This window comes from Elephas maximus, chromosome 6, assembly GCF_024166365.1.
Source record: "Elephas maximus indicus isolate mEleMax1 chromosome 6, mEleMax1 primary haplotype, whole genome shotgun sequence".
Taxonomy (NCBI): domain Eukaryota; kingdom Metazoa; phylum Chordata; class Mammalia; order Proboscidea; family Elephantidae; genus Elephas; species Elephas maximus.
The window spans coordinates 12,529,766-12,551,357 of record NC_064824.1 but is presented as its reverse complement, the minus strand read 5'-3'; positions in this window follow the sequence as shown (position 1 = coordinate 12,551,357).

The following is a 21,592-nucleotide window of genomic DNA, read 5'->3' as shown; positions in this document are numbered from 1 at the left end:
GACAACACGTCCAAAGTATGTAAGACACAGTCTCGCCACCCTTGCTTCTAAGGAGCATTCTGGCTGCAACAGCTAAATGAAGCCAATTACTAGTCAGAGGACTTTTCTCAGCTGAGATATGGTAGAGAGTAATTAACAGTTACTGAGAATTGCTATGTTGAAAAACATTGCTCGAGATGGTCAGAAGCACAAATGGTATCTGTCTCTGTCTAGTGCCTTTGGCGTAAGTGCATGTGGACTTCAAAAATGCTCTTTTAAAAAACAACAGCTTTACTGATACATAATTCACATACCATATACTTCACCCCCCCCACCAAGTGTCTGTCAGTTTGTCATACTGTGAGGGCTTGTGTGTTGCTGTGATGCTGGAAGCTATGCCACCAGTATTCAGATACAAGCAGGGTCACCCATGGAGGACAGGTTTCAGCTGAGCTTCCAGACTAAGACAGCCTAGGAAGAAGGACCCGGCAGTCTACTTCTGAAAAGCATTAGCCAGTGAAAACCTTATGAAGAGCAGCGGAACATTGTCTGATATAGTGCTGGAAGATGAGCCGCCAGCATGGAAGGCAATCGAAGGATGACTGGGGAAGAGCTGTCTCCTCAAAGTAGAGCCGAACTCAATAATGTGGATGGAGTCAAGACTTCGGGACCTTCATTTGCTGACATGGCACGACAAAACGAGAAGAAACAGCTGCAAGCATCCATTAATATTTGGAACACGGAATGCACAAAGTATGAATCTAGGAAAACTGGAAATCATCAAAAATGAAATGGAATACATAAACATCGATATCCTAGGCATTAGTGAGCTGAAATGGACTGGTATGGGCCATTTTGAATCAGACAATCATATAGTCTACTATGCTGGGAATGACAACTCAAAAAGGAATGGAGTTGTATTCATCATCGAAAAGAATGTTTCAAGATCTATCCGGAAGTACAACGCTGTCAGTGATAGGATAATATCCATACGCCTACAAGGAAGACCAGTTAATGCGACTATTATTCAAATTTACACACCAACCACTAGGGCCAAAGATGAAGACACAGAAGATTTTTATCAGCTGCTGCAGTCTGAAATTGATCGAACATGCAATCAAGATGCATTGATAATTACTGGTGAATGGAATGCAAAAGTTGGAAACAAAGAAGGACCAGTAGTTGGAAGATATGGCCTTGGTGATAGGAACAATGCCAGAGATGAAATGATAGAATTTTGCAAGACCAACGACTTCTTCATTGCAAATACCTTCTTTCACCAACATAAGCAGTGACTATACACACGGACCACCCCAGATGGAACGCACAGAAATCAAATTGACTACATCTGTGGAAAGCGATGATGGAAAGCTCAATATCATTAGTCAGAATAAGGCCAGGGGCTGACTGTGGAACAGACCATCAATTGCTCATATGCAAATTCAAGCTGAAACTGGAGAAAATCAGAGCAAGTCCACGAGAGCCAAAATATGACCTTGAGTATATCCCGCCTGAATTTAGAGACCATCTCAAGAATAGATTTGATGCATTAAACACTAGTGACCGAAGACCAGACGAGTTGTGGAATGACATCAAGGACATCATCCATGAAGAAAGCAAGAGGTCACTGAAAAGACAGGAAAGAAAGAAAAGACCAAGATGGATGTCAGAGGAGACTCTGAAACTTGCTCTTGAGCATCGAGCAACTAAAGCCAAAGGAAGAATTGATGAAGTAAAAGAACTGAACAGAAGATTTCAAACGGCCTCTCGAGAAGACAAAGTAAAGTATTATAATGACATGTGCAAAGAGCTGGAGATGGAAAAACAAAAGGGAAGAACATGCTCGGCGTTTTCCAAGCTGAAAGCACTGAAGAAAAAAATTCAAGCCTCGAGTTGCAATAGTGAAGGATTCCGTGGGGAAAATATTAAACGACACAGGAAGCATCAAAAGAAGATGGAAGAATACACAGAGTCATTATACCAAAAGTACTAGTTGATATTCAACCATTTCAAGAGGTGGCATATGATCAGGAACCAGTGGTACTGAAGGAAGAAATCCAAGCTGCTCTGAAGGCATTGGTGAAAAACAAGGCTCCAGAAATTGATGGAATATCAATTGAGATGCTTCAACAAACAGATGCAGCACTGGAGGCGCTCACTCATCTATGCCAAGAAATATGGAAGACAGCTTCCTGGCCAACTGACTGGAAGAGATCCATATTTATGCCTATTCCTTAAGAAAGGTGATCCAACCGAATGTGGAAATTATAGATCAATAACATTAATATCACACACAAGCAAAATTTTGCTGACGATCATTCAAAAACGGCTGCAGCAGTATATCAACAGGGAACTGCCAGAAATTCAGTCTAGTTTCAGAAGAGGACATGGAACCAGGGATATCATTGCTGATGTCAGATGGATCCTGGCTGAAAGCAGAGAACACCAGAAGGATGTTTACCTGTGTTTTATTGATTATGCAAAGGCATTTGACTGTGTGGATCATAACATACTATGGATAACACTGCGAATAATGGGAATTCCAGAACACTTAATTGTGCACATGAAGAACCTTTACATAGATCAAGAGGCAGTTGTTCCAATGGAACGAGGGGATACTGATTGGTTTAAAGTCAGGAAAGGTGTGCGTCATTGTTTTATTCTTTAACCATACCTATTTAATCTTTATGCTGAACAAATAATACAAGGAGCTGGACTATATGAAGAAGAATGGGGCATCAGGATTGGGGAAGGCTCATTAACAACCTGCATTATGCAGATGACACACCCTTGCTTTCTGAAAGTAAAGAGGACGTGAAGCACTTACTAATAAAGAGCAAAGACCACAGCCTTCAGTATGGATTGCACCTCAACATAAAGAAAACAAAAATCCTCACAACTGGACCAATGAGCAACATCATGGTAAATGGAGAAAAGATTGAAGTTGTCAAGGATTTCATTTTAGTTGGATCCCCAATCAACAACCATGGAAGCAGCAGTCAAGAAATCAAAAGATGCATTTACTGGGCAAATCTGCTGCAAAGGTCCTCTTCAAAGTGTTGAAGAGCAAAGATGTCACCCTGAAGGCTAAGGTGTGCCTGACCCAAGCCATGATATTTTCAATCACATCATATGCATCTGAAAGCTGGACAATGAATAAGGAAGACAAAAGAAGAGTTGACACCTTTGAATTGTGGTGTTGGGGAGGAATATTGAATATACCATGGACTGCCAAAAGAACGAACAAATCTGTCTTGGAAGAAATGCGGCCAGAATGCTCCTCAGAGGCAAGGAAAGGGAGACTGTGTCTTTTATACTTTGGACATGTTGTCAGGAGGGATCAGTTCCTGGAGAAGGACATCATGCTTGGCAGAGTACAGGGTCAGCGGAAAAGAGGAAGACCCTCAACAAGGTGGATTGACACAGTGGCTGCAACAATGAGCTCAAGCAAAACAACTATTGTAAGGATGGTGCAGGACCAGGCAGTGTTTCGTTCTGTTGTGCATAGGGTCGCTATGAGTTGGAATTGACTCGACAGCACCTAACAACAGCAACACACTTCACCCACTTATAATAGAGGCTTTTAGTATATTCACAGAGTTGTGTAACCGTCACTGCAGTATAATTTCATAAGATTTTTTTCACCTGCAAGGAATCCCCATTCCATCAGTCACTCCCGTTTCTCCTTGCCCAGGCCCTAGGCTTCTCCATCTTTATAAAGTACTCTGGGTACTTTATGACTTTGAACATTTCCTGTGCACAAGGAAGGTCAGAGTTCTGATGAACAGACAATTTGACAACCCATGCCAAGCCTCACAAATTCTAAATTCATGTTTCTTTTACAATTTTTATTTACTTCTCTAAATGCAATTTCTTTCTTTTTTGAGAATGTCAAGGAATAAAGTGGCCTTTGCTAATACAGGTAATCTAGCTCAGTTAGCTCAGAAGAAAATACAGTTTCTCTTTTTTTAAATTGAACTTTAGATGAAGGTTTACAAAACAAACTAGTTTCTCATCAAACAATTAATACACACATTGTTGTATGACATTGGTTAACAACCCCATGACATGTCAACACTTCATTCTCAACCCTGGGTTCCCTATTAACGGCTTTCCTGTTCCCTTCCAGCTGCTGCCTCATGGCTGGTGCACCTCTTTTGTCTTGTTTTGTACCATGAGCATTTGTCTGAAGGGCAAACATCAGGAGTGGCCTCATTATTGAGCTGAAAGGGTGTCTAGGGGTTATACTCTCAGGATTTCTCCAGCCTCTTTCAGGCCAGCAAGCTCAGTCTTTCTTTTTGACTTAGAATTTTGTTCTCATTTTTCTCCAGCTTTGTCTGGGACTCTATTGTGATCCCTGTCAGAACAGTCAGGGGTGGTAGCTGGGCACCATCTAGTTGTACTGGACTCAGTCTGGTGGAGGCCATGGTAGATGTGGTCCATTAGTCCTTTGGACTAATCTTCCCCTTGTGTCTTTAGTTTTCTTCATTCTTCCTTCCTCCCGAAGGGGTGAGAACAGTGGAGTACCCTAAATGGCTGCTTATAGGCTTTTAAGACACCGGATGCTACTCAGCAAAGTAGAATGTAGAACATATTCTTTATAAACTCTGTTATGCCAATTGAGCTAGATGTTCCCTGAGACCATGGTCCCCACAGCCTTCAACCCAGTAATTTGGTCCCTCAGGGAGTTTGGATGTGTCCATGGAGCTACCATGGCCTTGCCTTGTATGCGTTGTGCTGGCTTCCCCAGTATTGTGTACTGTCTTACCCTTTACCAAAGTTACCGCTTATCTTTTGTCTCTGACTATTTAGAGAAAATTTTTCAGACTATCCATAAATGAGGGAGCAAATTCTCTTTTGATATTCAACCCACTATAAGAGCATTTATATTGTAACCAACTGTGCAAGGGTAATAAGAGAGACATGTGTAGGGGAATGTGGGAGCCTAAAGTAGGGCAACAGTCTGAACAACTCAACATCCACCTTCCCCTCCAGCCTCCCCTGACCATTTTGGAGCCCTAGAATCTTATTTAATTTAGTAACACTTGTTGACTTTACTCCCACGTTTTTTTTGGCATGCACAAATGTAACTTCCTCATCTGTCTTTCTCAGCGAGTACCTTTTTCTAGACAAAGGCCATTCCTTACTGAGGCCGGAGGGCAGCAAGCTGGTGACTCAAAACAATGTGACTTAACCCCAAGAGAGCATTAGCGTCATGTACTTGGTTTTTCATCTGTAGAAGGAGGGAGCTGATTTGATGATCCTGAAGGTTGTTTTCAATTTGATGTTCATAGTTGTATAACTCAATATAATCTGTATTGCTCAGATTTTGTCCTAGGATTAACCCAGAAAAGAGAAGGGTGTAAAGTCCATGGCCATTGCCCCCCCCACCTCCAACCAACTATTGTCAAAGAATCAGAAAAGTGAAATTTTCACTGGAAGACAAAGACAGCAAACCTGTGAAAAGCTGCATTACCTGGGCCCTCAGACAACACACAGACTTGGAAGAACAGCTTTCTGATTAAAGAGTTTGTTTACCCAGTAATATTTGTAATTACCTGTAAGTAGATAGATAAAGATCAATGTTCCCCAAGGCAGGCTTTCGACCTACATCAGTGACTGCCCCTTTCACCCCCATCACACATCCTACACGTGAGGCTCCATCCCTATCCTTCTGCATATGCCAGCCTGTCCATTCAGACCATCAGCCATATCATCTAGGATTTAAATGATGGCAGCCTTGTCCCATGTACGTGAGCAAAGGCAGACCACCAGAAGAAGTTAAAAGGGTGACAACTAAGCTTAGGTCAGAGGGCACATGAGAGATGGAGTCTGAAAGTATTTAAAGCAATGGGAGAAGCAGATGGCCTCTGTGGTACAGAAAATAGGCTGAAGGTCGCACACATTTGTGTATGTGTATGGTGGGGGAGGAGGATGACGGGTGAAGCTGAGAGGTAAACTGGCCTTTGGTGGTCAGATTTTATACTTACTGGGCTCCAGATGGAGCTCTGGTGGCACAGTGCTTGAGAACTATGGCTACTAACCAAAAGTTCGGCAATTCAAGTCCACCAGCTGCTCCTTGGAAGCCCTAGGGGGTAGTTCTACCTTGCCCCACAAGGTTGCTTTGAGTCAGAATTGACTTCATGGCACCGGGGATGGCTTGGCTCGGTGTTCCAGATAATATCATTGTCTTATATAAAGATTATCCTTACAACCATAATATTGGTGGATAGGTCAATGTGTTCTACCTCAGGATAATGGGGAACCATTGAGGGCTTCAATTTTTGAAGTTGAAAGATTGGGAGATGATGACGTTCCAAGTTAGTATGTGTAAGAATCACCTGTAATGTGTGCTTAAAACGTAGATTTCCTTGCCCCTCTCCAGAGTCAATGGTTAGGAGGCTTAAGCAAAATAATCTATATTCAGAGCATGAGAATGCCTGATACATAATAGGAAAAAACAGAATAAAAAGCAGCTATTTCTATGATGATGGTGATAATGATGATATTCGTGGCTTAGGATTTAGGGGACAAGGTCACATCTGAAAATGTAGGACCCACCTGGTGTAAATCAACTGGCAAGGGTCAGAACCAATTAAACCAAAATCATTGGGTGCAACAAACAGTGAGTGTGTGGCACAAGAAGAACTTTCATTTACTACAGGTAGGAATGCAAAATGACACACTGTCTTGTCTGGCAGGGTCTTCAAAAGCTAAAAAATAGGCTTTCCATAAGATCCAGCAATACATATTTATCCAAATGAAAACATATTTCCACACAAAACCTGCACGCAAATGTTTATATTAACTTTATTCATAATTACCAAAAATTAGAAGCAACCCAGATGTCCTTTAGTAGGTGAAGGGGTAAAACAAATGTTGTACATCCTCAGAATGAAGCATTGTTCAGCCATAAAAAAAAAAAAAATGAGCTACCAAGGTAGGGAAAGACATGCAGGAAACTTGAGTGCATATTTCTAAGTGGAAGAAGCCAGTTTCAAAAAGCTACACGTTATATGATTCCAACTATATGACATTCTGGAAAAGACAAAACTATAGACAGTAAAAAGATCAGTGATTGCCAGAGGGTAGGATGAAATATTAGTAGGTAGAGCACAGGACATTTTTATGGTAATAAAACAAATGTGCATGACTCTATAATGATGAACACATAACATTATGAATTTGTCAAAACCCATAGGACTGTATAACACAAGCAGTGAACCCTAATTTAAACGATGGACTTTTTTGTTTTTGTTAGGTGCCATTGAGTCACTTCTGACTCCTACAGACCCTATATACCACAGAATAAAACACTGCTTGGTCCTGTACCATCCTCAAAATTCTTGCTATGTTTGAGCCCATTGTTGCAGCCACTGTGTCAAAACATCTCACTGAGGGTCTTCCTCTTTTCGATGACCCTCTATTTACCAAGTATGATGCCCTTCTTCAGGGACAGATTCCTCATGACAACATCTCCAAATTACATGAGAAAAAGATCAGCTTCCTTGCTTCTAAGGAGCATTTTGGTAGTACGTCTTCCAAACAGATTTATTTGTTCTTCTGGCAGTCCACAGTGTATTTAATATTCTTTACCAACACCATAATTCAAAGACATCAATTCTTCAGACATCCTTATTCACTGCACAGCTTTCATATGCATATGAGGTGTTTGAAAATACCTTGACTTAGGTCAGGGACACCTTAGCGCTCAAAGTGACATCTTTGCATTTGAACACTTTAAAGAGATCTTTTGCAGGAGATTTGCCCAATGCAATACATTGTTTGATTTCTTGACTCAGGTTCCATGAGTGTTGATTGTGGATTCAGGTAAAACGAAATCCTTGACAACTTCAATCTTTTATTCACTTATTGTGAAGGCACTTATTGGCCCAGTTGTGAGGATTTTGTTTTGTTTATATTGAAGTATAATCCATACTGAACACTGTACAGTTTGATCTTCATCAGTAAGTGCTTCAAATCCTCTTCACTTTCAGAAAGCAAGGTTGTGTCATCTGCATAACGCAGGTTGTTAACGAGTCTTCCTCCAATCCTGAAGCTGAGTTCTTCTTTACATAGTCCAGCTTCATGGATTATTTGTTTAGCATACAGACTAAGTATGGTGAAAGGATATAACTCTGACACACATCTTTCCTGATTTTAAACCACACAGTATCCCCTTTTTCGGTTTGAACAACTGCCTCTTGGTCTATGTACAAGTTCCTCATGGGCACAATTAAGTGTTCTGGAATTCCCATTATTAGCAATATTATCCAAAATTTTTTTGATCCACGCGGTCTCATGCCTTTGTATAGTCAATGAAACAGATAAACAGCTTTCTGGAATTCTCTGCTTTCATCCATCTGAAATTCATCTGTCATCAGCAATGATATCCCTCATTCCAAGTCCTATTCTGAATGCAGCTTGAATATCTGGCAGATCCCTGTTGATGTACTGCTGCAACCATTTTTTAATTATCTTCAGCAAAATTTCACTTGTGTGTGATATTAATGATATTGTTAGATAATTTTCATGTTCTGTTGGAGCACCTTTCTTTGAAATGGGCACGAATCTGGATCTCTTCCAGTAGGTTCACCTGATAAGTGTCTTCCAAATTTCTAGGCATAGATAAGTGAGTGCTTCCAAGCTTTGCATTCATTTATTGAAACACGTCAATTAGTATTCTGTCAATTCCTGGAGTCTTGTGTGTTGCCAATGGCTTCAGTGCAACTTGGATTTGTTCCTTCAGTACCATCAGCTTTTGAACATATGCTACCTGCTAAAATGTCTGAACATCAACCACTTATTTTTAGTACAGTCGCTCTGTATTCTTTCCATCTTCTTTTGATGCTTCCTGTGTTGGTAAATATTTTTCCCATAGAATCCTTCAGTATTGCAACTCTGGCCTTGAATTTTTTCATCAGCTCTTTCAGCTTGAGAAATGCCAAGGATGTTCTTCCCTTTTGACTTTCTAACTCCAGGCCTTTGCACACTTTGTTATAATACTTTACTTTGTCTACTGGAGCCACCCTTTGAAATCTTCTTTTCAGCTCTTTTACTTCATCATTTTTTCCATTTGCTTTAGCTACTCTACATTGAAGAACAAGTTTCAGAGTCTCTTCTGATATCTATTTTGGTCTTTTTTTTTTTCTTTCCTGTCTTTTGCTTTCTTCATGTATGATGCCTTGGTTTATCCCACAGCTAGTCTTTGGTTATTAGTTATTTGGTTATTAGTGTTCAGTGCATCAAATCTATTCTTGAGACGGCCTACAAATTCAGTTGGGATGTACTCAAGGTCATATTTTGGATCTCATGGACTTCTTTTAATTCTCTTCAGCTTCATCTTGAACTTGAATATGAGCAATTGATGGCCTACTCCGCAGTCTACTCCTGGCCTTCTTCTGACAGATAATATTGAGCTCTTCTATCTTCTCTTTCCACAGATGTAGTCAATTTGATTCCTGTGTTTTCCATCTTGTGAGGGCCACGTGTACAGTCATCTTTAATGTGGTTGAAAAAAGGTATTCACAATGAATTAGTTGTTTCTGCAAAATTCTATCATGCAAACTCCCACATCATTTCTATCACCAGAACCATATTTTCCAACTTTTGATTCTTCTTCTTTGTTTTCAACTTTTGCATTTCAATCACTAGTAATTATCAATGCATCTTGATTATATGTTTGATCTATTTCAGACTGCAGAATTTGGTAAAAATCTTCAATTTCTTCATCTTTGGCCTTAGTGGTTGGTGTGTAAATTTGAATAGTCATATTAACTGTTCTTTCTTGTAGGCATATGAATATTGTCCTAACACTGACAGCTTTGTACTTAGGGGTTGATCTTGAAATGTCCTTTTTGACTATGAGTGCAATGCCATTTCTCTTCAATTTGTCATTCCTGGAGTTGCAGGCTATATGTTTGTTCCATTCAGTATGGCCAATACCAGTCTATTTCAGTTCACTAATTCCTAGGATATCGATCTTTATGCATTTCATTTCATTTTTGATAACTTCCAATTTTCCTTAATTCATTCTTAGTACATTCCATGTTTCTATTATTAATGGATGTTTGCTGCTAATTCTTCTTATTTTGTGTCGTGCTTAATCAGTAAATGAAGTTTCCGAGGAGGCAGCTCTTCCCCAGTCATATTTCTAGTGCTTTCCAACCGGAGGGACTCACCTTCCAGCACTATATCAGACAGTGTTCTGCTGCTATTCATAAGGTTTTCACTGGCCATTTTTTTTTTTTTTTTTTAAGTAGATCACCAGGCCTTCTTCTTACTCTGACTTAGTCTGGAAGCTCTGCTGAAACCTGTCCACCATAGTTGACACTGCTGGTATTTGAAATATTGGTGGCATAGCTTTCAGCATCACCGCAACATGCAAGCCACCACAGTACAAGCTGACAGATGAGTGGTAGACTTTAGTAAATAATAACTTAGTAATATTTGTCAATTTTAACACATGTACCACAGGAATCTAGGATGTCAACAATAGAAACAGTGTTCAAGGAGGGAGAGGGAGTTTATAGAAACTCTTTACTTTGTGTGCAACTTTTCTGTAAACCTAAAACTGCTCTAAAAAATAAAGTTCATTTAAAATTATATATATATATATATATAAAATCAGGAATGAGGCCCAGGCATTGGAGCTTTTAAAAGATTTCCAGGGAATTTTAATATGCATATAGGTTTGAGAACTGTTGTGTGAGCTATAGAACTCTTGTTTCACCTTCAGCTGGGGAATCTGTTAAAAATGCAGACTCCTGGGCCTAACCCTAGAATATCTAGAGGGCTTTTGTTGTGGATGATCTCCACATTTCCAAGCTCCCAGTTGATTTCTATGCACATTAGAGCTCAAAACACTGCCTCACACATTTAGGCTTTACTTACTTTACTTAAACATTTTGTCCTCATCTTATGTTATCTCAAAGAATCGATTTTTGCTTTGAATCATCTAAGCTTTTATCATAAAGCCTGTCACATAGGGCTACCAAAAATTTCTAGATTGATTAATTAGCTTACAATGTTTTTAATGTAACACAAAAGTACACAAATGTGTTCTAAAACCAAACATTATCACTTTAGTCTTTTATCAAAAAGGAACAGATGCACAGTTAATTTTGGACTATTACTTGCTTTGCTTTTTTTTTCCCCCCAGCATTACTTACTTTGCTTTTTTTTCCCCCCAGCAATGGAAGTGGAGAGTTTTCAATAAACAATGATTGGGTATCCATTATTGGGGTGTTCTGCCCTTAGCTGATGCTTCTGCCCACATAATAGCCATCAAGCTATGGCAAATGTGAAATGTAGAATGTTCTTTGGGCTAGTTTTATGTATATCCCACTAATAAGTTTTTTTTTTTTATGTTTTTCCATGTTCTACCTGCTTCCTTTGTCTTTTCTAGCTTGAAGGAGAAAGTTCCAATCACCAAACAAGGAGAAAACCAGTGTCTGGGTAATGGCTAATACTTTTGCAATTCTTTCTACTTTCATTACTTTTTCATGGTGGTGATGGTTCATGGACCTTGCCATTTCTTTACAGCAGTATTTGTGAAGATGATTAGTCATTCCCTACCCTTCAACTCCACCACTCATCTTTCAGCTTGTTGTGCTGTGGTAGCTTGTGTGTTTCTATTACACTGGAAGCTTTGTCACCAGCATTCAAATACCAGCAGGTAATAGATGGTGGACAGGTTTTAGTGAAACTTCTAGACTAAGATAGACTAGGAAGATCAACTTGGCAATCTACTTGGGAAAATTAGAGAATGAAACCCCTATGGATCACAACAAAACTTTGTCCAATATAGTGCTGGAAGATGAGCCCTCAAGTCAGAAGAAACACAAAATACAAGTAGGGAAGAGAAGCTACCTCAAAGTAGAGTGAGCCTTAATGATACTGGTAAAGACTTCAAGACTTTCATTTGCTCATGTGGTACTGCTCAAATAAGAAGTAGGAAAAGGAATACTCATCAGTGTTCAGAAAGTGGAATCTGTGAAGTAAAGTAGAAAGACAATGAAAACTTCAATGGGATCATCAAAATCCAGTGATCATGAAGAGGTGCAGGACTAAGCAAATTTTCCTTCTGTTATAAATAAGGTCACCACAAGGCATAGCCAATTGTACACCAACTGCAACTTGAAGGCAACATAATCAGACTTGTTATTAAAGTCAAAACTTTTTTTTTCTTTTTTGGAGGCTCATCAAAAAAGCTGTAGGTTATTCTTCTGCCAAGTTTAATGGTTTTCAGTAATCCTATTAGTAGTATTAAAAGAAATAAATTATTCAGTGGGATGAAGGTCAAGTCACAAAATCTAGAATGGTAATTCTTTCAATACACTCAAAGTTTTTGGGAACTGTGACTATATATATAAATAAATATTTTTTTCAGTGCTGAATGTGACAAATATTGTCTTTTATGTTTTACTTAATGATGCTTTTAAAATTTTTATGATCTATTCTGTCACATTTTGTACAAAAATCAAGGAAACATTTTTAAAACAAGGTTGGGACTTAAATGTTTTAGTTAGGTATATAATTCTTGTTGAAATTTAACCGTTGGAAAAAGTTTAGAGTTTATGATCTGAATTTTTAAAGTTTGTACACTTATTTCATCAGTATGTTTAATGCCTGTGAAGGACAAATGTTTTAAAATTTGACCATAGGATTTATGGATTCATATTACAAAGTTGTATTCATACCTAGTAGATATTGGACAATATCATTAATATCACACACAAGTAAAATTTGCTGAAGATAATTCAAAAACAGTTGCTGTAGTCCATTGACAGGGAACTACCAGAAATTCAAGCTGGATTCACAAAAGGACTTGGAATGAGGGATATTATTGCTTATATCAGGTGGATTTTGGCTGAAAGCACAGAATTCCAGAAAGATGTTTACCTGTGTTTTATTGACTATGCAAAGGCATTTGACTGTGTGGATCATAATAAATTATGAATAACATTGGCAATAATGGGAATTCCAGAACGTTTTATTGTGCTCATGAGGAACCTGTACATAGATCAAGAGATGGTTGTTCAAACTGAACAAGGGGATACTGTGTGGTTTAAAATGAGGAAAGGTGTGTGTCAAGGTTGTATGCTTTTTTCCATACTTATTCAATCTGTATGCTGGGCAAATAATTTGAGAAGAGGGACTATATAAAGAGGAACTAACTATATAAAGTTGAACTTGGCATCAGAATTGGAGAAAGACTCATTAACAACCTGCAATATGCAGATGACTCAACCTTGCTTTCTGAAAGCGAAGAGGACTTGTAGCACTTACTGATGAAGATCAAAGGGTACAGCTTTCAGTATGGATTACACTTCAACATAAAGAAAACAAAACTCCTCCAATAAGCAACATCATGTTAAATGAAGGAAATATTGAAGTTGTCAAGGATTTCATTTTACTTGGATCCATAATCAACGCCCATAGAAGCAGATGTCAAAAAATCAAATGACATATTGCGTTGGACATATCCGCTGAAAAAAACCTCTTTTTTAAAGCGTTATAAAGCGAAAATGTCACTTTGAGGAGGAAGGTGCACCTGACTGAAGCCATGGTATTTTCAATTGCCTCATATGCATTCAAAAGGTGGACGATTAATAAGGAAGACAAGAGAAGAATTGAATTCTTTGAATTATGGTGTTGGTGAGGAATATTGAGTACACCATGGGCTGCCAGAAGAACGAAAAAAATCTTAGAAGAAATACTGCCAGGATGTTTCTTAGAAGGGAGGATGGCAAGACTTCATCTTACCTGTTTTGGACATGTTATCAGGAAGACCAGTCCCTGGAGAAGGACACCAAGCTTGGTAAAGTAGAGGGTCAGGGAAAGAGAGAAGACCCTCAATGAGATAGAGAGACACAATGGCTTCAACAATGCTCTCAAGCACAGCAACAGCTTTGAGGACGGTACAGGACCAGGCAGTGTTTCCTTCTATTGTACATTGGGTTGATATGAGTTGGAATGCACTTGATGGCACCTAACAACATTCATACCACAGTGAATAGAGAAATCAGAGAAAGAACTTGAACATTTTGCCTCTACACAATGGGTGCTACCATGAGAAGTCTAGGATGCAGTGACCCTGAGCCCTCACTATGGACTCTCCAGGCAAAACAGAGGAGAGAATTGTGGAGGGGTGGCTCTTTTCAGCAAAATGTGTAAGGAGTAATTCATGAGATATTATCATTGTATTGCCCAGGTCTTCTTGTCTTCTACTAGATCCTGGCCACAGAACACCAGATTATTTAAAAATTGACACAGAACATTCAATTGGAACCTGGGGATTCTGGGTCCTATGTCTCTATGTGCATATTGATGCTTCTTGATGCTCCACACCCACAAGGAACCATGGCTACATTTCTCTGTTTCTCTTGACTCTCTGATACAGTCCTCCCATTTCATCTCCCATAGAATTGTATCCTTCATCCCTGCTTTCCACATACATATGTTATTCCAGCACCAAAAGATTATTCATTCTGCCTTTGTTAAATTGCTAAAATTCATTTTGCTTATTTGCCTATATTGTCTTATCCATTTTTTTTTTGCCCATGCTTCTATTTGCATATTTCAATCATGCTTATTAAGCTGTGAGCAAAACTTCCTATTGGTAATATTGCTCTCTCAATCCATCTCCAAATCCCTGACTTCCTTTCAATTCCTTTGAGTACTTTCTGAACAACTTCTGTTTGCCAAGATTTGTGCTGGGTACTAGCAATTCTAAGACAAACAGAGAGGCCTGATCTAATAGAGCTCAAAATGTAGAAGGAGAAAACAATGTCTGGACATGGGGCCAGTGTAATGTGTTTTGCAGAACATCAGGAGACCAGGGAAGACAGTGGTCCTGGAGAAAATCACTCCAGAACACTTGATCATGCTGTTCTAGTTCTGCATTTAAGATTCCTTTGTTAGGTTTATTTTATGCAGCATCATTAGTAAAAATGGACCTAATACAAAACCTTATCCAAACTTCCAGGTATAGATGAAAGTGTGTTCTTCCTCCTCCCATGGTCTGGTACTGATGTCTCCCCTCCCCAGAGTCCCACTGTCCCCTGCCTTTACTTTTGCCACCTTCTCACCCCTTCTTCCTCATTCCTACATCTTTTCATGGGAATATTCTGTCGATCTGAGATCTGAGTTGCTACACAAAGGGGAATGTCACATGTTTGCCTAATAGGAATAGCCACTAGCCCTGCTCACAGAAAATGCAAAGGTTGGCTGCTGTGACTCTATTGATCACTAAACAACTAACATCTTATTTCCTGCCTCTCCCTGGTGCAGACATAGTGCCCCAATCATTTCAAACCAACAAGTTTCTCAATCAAGCAAAGCTCTCTGGGAAGCTTTTGCATACTCTGTATTCTCTGCCTAGAATGCTTTTTCTCCCCTGTGTAGTTGGCTAGGTCTATTCTTACTTTAATTCAACTAAAGCATCATATTCTTTAATAAGAGTACTTTGAGTACTCCTCTCAAATTCATCAAACTTGCTACCCCACCCCAACTGGAGGAGCATTCTTGCTGAATCATTTTGCACCCATACTTTTTGCAGAGCTCTGCCTGACTTTCCATTCTAACTACAATCGCTCTTGTCATTGGTGGCTCATTTGTGTACCTCCTGCCTCAGGCTGCCTTTACTCAAGGGCAGGCATTGTATCTTCTACTTCTGCAACCCCATTGCCTAGTCAGACAACCAGCTCATGTGAGCAGAAGGGGGCCTGTTGTCTTTAAGTGTGTAGAGATTCCAGAATGAATTGTTGAATTAATACATTGAAAAAAAATACCCAGATAGGTAATGTAGTTCCCAGTGAAATAAGAACATGAGAATGCTGATAGTCAATAAGATCTAAGAGAAAGGAGGTACCCCAGCACCAACATGGAATTTGAGAGGTCAACAGAAGCTCCACTTGCTGCTTAGTTTCCTGAATATAATCTGGGATTCTGGAACCTTTTCTTTCTGTTCATGTTTAAAACAATGACCATTGTCCCATTGTCAATGAATTCCACTAATATGTGTATCACATCTGGCAGATTTCTCCCTAAAATCAAATTACAACATTTTCTTAGTGTTCAGATTAAAGAACCTAAAATATAACCTCTTTCCTTCATTAATAAGCAGCAATACGTTCTAAGAATTTTTTGAAGGAAATAGTGGAATTTTTATTCCCTAAGAAGTAAAAAAAAAAAAAAAAAAAAAATTTTTTTTTTTTTAAGAAGTATGTCTGATATCTGTCCAGCAAGATCTTTACATAAAAATAATAAAAAGCATTAGATGTAATGGTCCAACAACAAGCTTCTAATAAGAAAATGACATGTGTCAATCATAGATAAAACTGATATGCATAACGTCTGAATAATTCATAATGACTTATCCCTCATCCCTTTTGTATAAAAGTGACCTAAAATGACATCCAGGAGTATATCTGTTCACTGAGATATCAGCAAAAGAAAAATAAAAGCATCACAGGATAATCGAGAGTAAAGGAAGTGTGAAACTGTTATTCTGTTCAGAAAACATTCTGCTAATGAGTGTTTAATACACCATTTGCCAAGAAATAAATAGTAAGAAAGGGCACATTTTTGGTTTTTTGTTCACTGCTGTTGGTTGATTTCTTGGTTGCAGCCAAAGGAGGACAAGATTAGAATACTACCAAAAGTAATTACAACTCTCCAGAACTCTTGGATTACAAAATTCAGAAGATATTTTTTGGTCATGGAATTCAAATATCTTTCCACATAGTCTTTCATCCATCTCCAAGCATTTCTGAGCACACTTCTTCTAGGACAGGCACTGTCCTATGTCTTGAAGACACAGTGATAAATGCATGTCACTCCCTCATATCGTAGTCCAATTAGATGTTTTCTGCTTTTAGAGAGTCCCTGAGTGGTGCAAATGGTTAAAACACTTGGCTGTTAATTCAATGGTTGGTGGTTCAAGCCCAACAAGGTTTACCTCAGAGGAAAGGCCTGGTGATCTGCTTCTGAAAAATTAACCATTGAAAACCCTATGGAACATAGTTTTACTCTGACAAGCATGGTATTGCCAGGAGACAGAATCAACTTTTAGAATGACTAACCACAGGCTAGGAGCCCTGGTGGCACAGTGGTTAAGAGCTTGGCTGCTAACCAAAAATTTCACAGTTAGAATCCACCAGTTGCTCCTTGGAAACCCAATGGGAGCTGTCCTACTCTGTCCTATAGGGTCACTATGAGTCAGAATTGACTCAATGGCAGCGGGTTTTTTTGAGTTTGGTAACCACAGGGTAAAGATTTCTGAGGAGGAGCAGCAAAGTAAATAAAATAATTAAAATTTGAGCTTATATATTAAAGAAAGAAAAAACACATATAATAAGTGCAGTGCAAAACTTTTTAGTCTGCATTAGAAAAAGCTGTATGAGTATGCATGATGTACAAATAACATCTATAATTTAAAAAGACATAGCAGAATATTATTTCCCAAAGGTCACCATCATTGTTTAATATTGATGGAATTCCATGGTCTGTACCTTGTTCGGCTTTTGCCAACCTTTAAATCAAGGGCAGCATGCAGTAGCTGCTTGGTTTACTGAGAAGAACCCTGAAACGGCAGCTAGGAAAGTCGATCCCAGTTGCTGGGACCATTAGTTAGGTGGCTTTAGGTGTTTCCATGCTAAGGCCCATTTATGTGACAGCAATACCTATTCCACCTATCCCCAAAACACTGGTGTCAGGATGAAAAGACTCAATATTTCTGAGATCTCTGTATGACTTCCAGAGGTTAATAGCCCCCTACCCCCCACTGAAAGGAGCTAGGTGCAGTCTCGAGTCAATCAATTTCTGTGACTCCTATCAGTGTCTTCCCCGTAGTCACAAATATTAACAATGGAGCTTTCACAAGGCTTTAGGGGAGGGTGATGGTGTATAGAAATCTCAGAATTACCAGAAGGCTACAATCAGCACATCTGTCCATAGACCCATGCCTAAAGCCAGGCTCGCTTAGGTAGCCCCTTCTGGGTTCTTCAGACCTCAGCTTCTTTGATATTTCTGCTCTGTTGACTGTCTCCCTTTTAGACATTGTTCCCTGACAGTATAGTTCTCTTTGTTCATCTTGGTGCCCCTGTTCTTCTAGCCAGGAACCCTCTCTTTCCTCTACTTCCTGTGTGAACTCTACCCACCATCACGAAGGCGCTCCAGTCCCCCACTCTGAGGGGCTCCCAGACCCTCTGCCTCCAGTGGCCTCTCTCCTCTCATCTCCTTGGGTAGTTTACTTCCCTGATGGTTCAGAAACTTATTGTGCATCACTATGAATTCATAGTTATCCATTACATAAATATTTTATTCCCCAATTTGTATTAATATCCTTTAAGGGAGGGATCATGCATAATTGTTTAGGTAGCATTGAGCCTTTGTTTATGGAGATGGAAAATTTGCCATTGGATTTGGTAGTAGTTGCAAACCATGATTGATCTAATTGATTTTATCAAATCCTACATGTGAAAAATGTTGTGTTCTTTATATTTTTACAATACAAAATGTAAAATAAGAAAGTAAACAAATTATTTAAAAAAAGATTGCTTTATCAGCCAGCACAATACCCTGTTGACAAAAACATTGAAAACATATAGTTGAATGATTGAATGATGGGGCCCTGGTTAGACATGACAGTTTTTCTTGTTTTTTTTTTTTTTTGCTGTGTGCAGTTTATATCCATCTTTGATACCTCCATTTATCGGTGCACTCTTTCCTTTTTGACCCCAAGGCAGAAAGTAAAATAATTATAAAATAAAATGTGTTGAAATAATTCCTGTTTCATTGAAATAAGATTATATTAATGCCACCCTGGGTCTTCTTCCTAAGAGTCTTTGTAATGGATATTTCTTTCTTTTATTAAAAATATCACTTTCTAAAAACTTAATCTGCTCCTGAGAATATCTTTTTATCTTCTTTTCAATTAATAGATTATATGGAAAATCCTCATCTTTTTCTCCTAATACCATTGTTTAAACAGGATGTGAAGCCAGTGTGCAAACTTAGAGATAGATTCCAGTATTTTCAAAGCATAAAGCCACTTCTGAAACAGGTTCATGAAAGAAAAAATCTTTTAGAATTGAACCTTCAGACAGAGCTTAAGGCCAGAGTGCAGTTTTTGCATTTCTGAAAATGTGAATTACTTGAAAATAAGGAAAAGACGTTCTTAAGTAAGTGGATGAATTGTTGCCCGTCACTTTGCTGTAGTCATCATTTGTTTTGTTGGTGGCACAAAATTAATGCCTTGTTTTTCTTATGTGAGTGAAATAATTGGCCTCTGTGGATACAGTGATTGTTCTTATCTGAAACAAATCAGTTTTCCTAAAGATTATTTAGAAGGTCCTTTTAATAATTCAGTTTGGCTAAGCATTTTAAATGAATTTAATTAAATGAGAATGTATGTGAAGCACCTAGTTCAGATACTGGTGATAATTATTATATTATTGTTGCTAATAATAATATATTTAACATTTTTAAAAATATGCAGGAACCCAATACCCCCATAAAAGAGTACATATTGAATGATTCCATCTATGAAAATTCTAGAAAATGCAAATTAATCTGCACTGAGAGAAAAGAGATCAGTGATTCCCTTGGCATGTGGGAGGAGCAGGAGCAAGGTATTACCAAAGGGCACAAGAAAACTTTGGGAAATGATGGACATGTTCACTATCTTGATTGTGGTGATCTTTTCACAGGTATTTACATAGGTCAAAAATTATAAAATTGTACACTTTAAATATATGCAAAAACCTATTGTATTCAAATATATTTCAATGAAGCTGTTAAAATAATATTCTTAGGATGTTTTCATTGATACTGCCTGAGATTATTGGCTTCTGACTGTCTATTTCACTGTCCCTAACCCTGCTGTCCTAACAGGGCACACTGTCCTGCTCCACTGGGAATTCCCTCTCTCACTCTGTGCCCAAATGAAGCTGTTGCCTGTTGGAGGCACCATCCCTCCATGCTGTTTTAAACTTCAATGTCCTAAGAATCTGTTCCCATTCAAATCTGTTGTAAGGAAAGCACCAAAATTATGTCCAATACAAAAAAAAAAATTCAGAACTCCAAATAGACACACATACACACTCACACATGCACTAACACACACGCACACATACTTACACACTTTACTTTGTTTTGACAGATAACAGAATAATCGAAGACTGAAATTACCTACCTGGAACAGCAAGTGTTGGGAAGGATGGAAAGCAAGTTGGGTTGTGCTGTCATATATAAGGGAAATGCATCATACTGAAAGTCACCCTGCTTGGACCATTGGCATGCCTTTATTCATTGATTCGTCCATTTACTCATGCCATATACTTTTTTGAGTATGTACTAAGGCAGAGGCATGGAGCTCAATCCTGAACATTCAGAGAGGAAGAGTGCAGTCTCCCTGCCTTTCTGCTCTCAGAAAAGTGACAGTGACATAGAGAAATATTTACAGCATACTGTGAATTATTGAAAAACAGCTCCACCAAAAGTCAAATCCTCCTCCACTGTCCCCTCATCCTGTTTGCATTCACATACATATCTTTATATATTTGCCATCTATGTATCTCTACCATTGGCTATCTGTCAGTTTGTAGCACAGTACTGTGATGGCTTGCTGGTTGCTAAGATGCTGGAAACTATGCCACTGGTATTTCAAATACCAACAGGGCCACCCATGTTAGACAGGCTTCAGTGGAGCTTTCGGACTAAGACCAACCAAGAAGAAAACCCTGCTGGTCTACTTCTGACAATTAGCCACTGAGAAACCCTATGGATCACAACAGAAAATTGTCTGATATAGCGCTGGAAGATGAGCGCCATAGGTAGAAAGGCACTAAAAACACACTGTGGCCAAAACAATGGACTCAAGAATGCCAATTATCATGACAATTGCGCTGGACTAGGCAATGTTTTGTTCTGTTGTCCATGGGGTCGCTACAAGTCAGAGATGGCTCGATGACAACTAACAACGATAATGTGATGCATCTCTAAACAGGTTGTAGTGCTGTTTCACACTTTTAAGATTTATATGAAACAATTATACTGTAATAAGGAGCTCTGTCAATAAAAAGATGAAGCACTCAATTATTATAGTGAAGTCATGGAAGGCTTTCTTGAAGAGGTGATATTTCATCTGTGCCTGAAATCTTCAGTGTTTTATTGTTACATTCATTCATCTATATCTGTGGTGTTTAACATTTATTTTTTTTTCCTCACAGGAGTAAAGCTTCTAAATAAAAGTTATAATTTTTCGTATCATTAAATTATTTTGTATTGATTTATATATTTTTTTACATACAAATTACTGGAAACCTTAAGGCTACTAGAGAACTCTGCTGAATTTAGGGAAGTATAAACAAAGTAAAATAAAATCTCTGGTTCAGCCAGCATTGTACTTCCCACCCAGGCTGAAGACTTTTCTCTCAGTCAGGTCAGCAGAACAGGGGCTGGAATAACATAACACCAAGAAACACAATAAAAAATGGGCATGCACCTTCTTGTAACTGAAGTATGTTTGTTGTACCTAGACTCTCCCTCACATACCTGGAAAATATCAAAACAACATTCCTGTGATATGGCTAACCAGGTAGGAAAG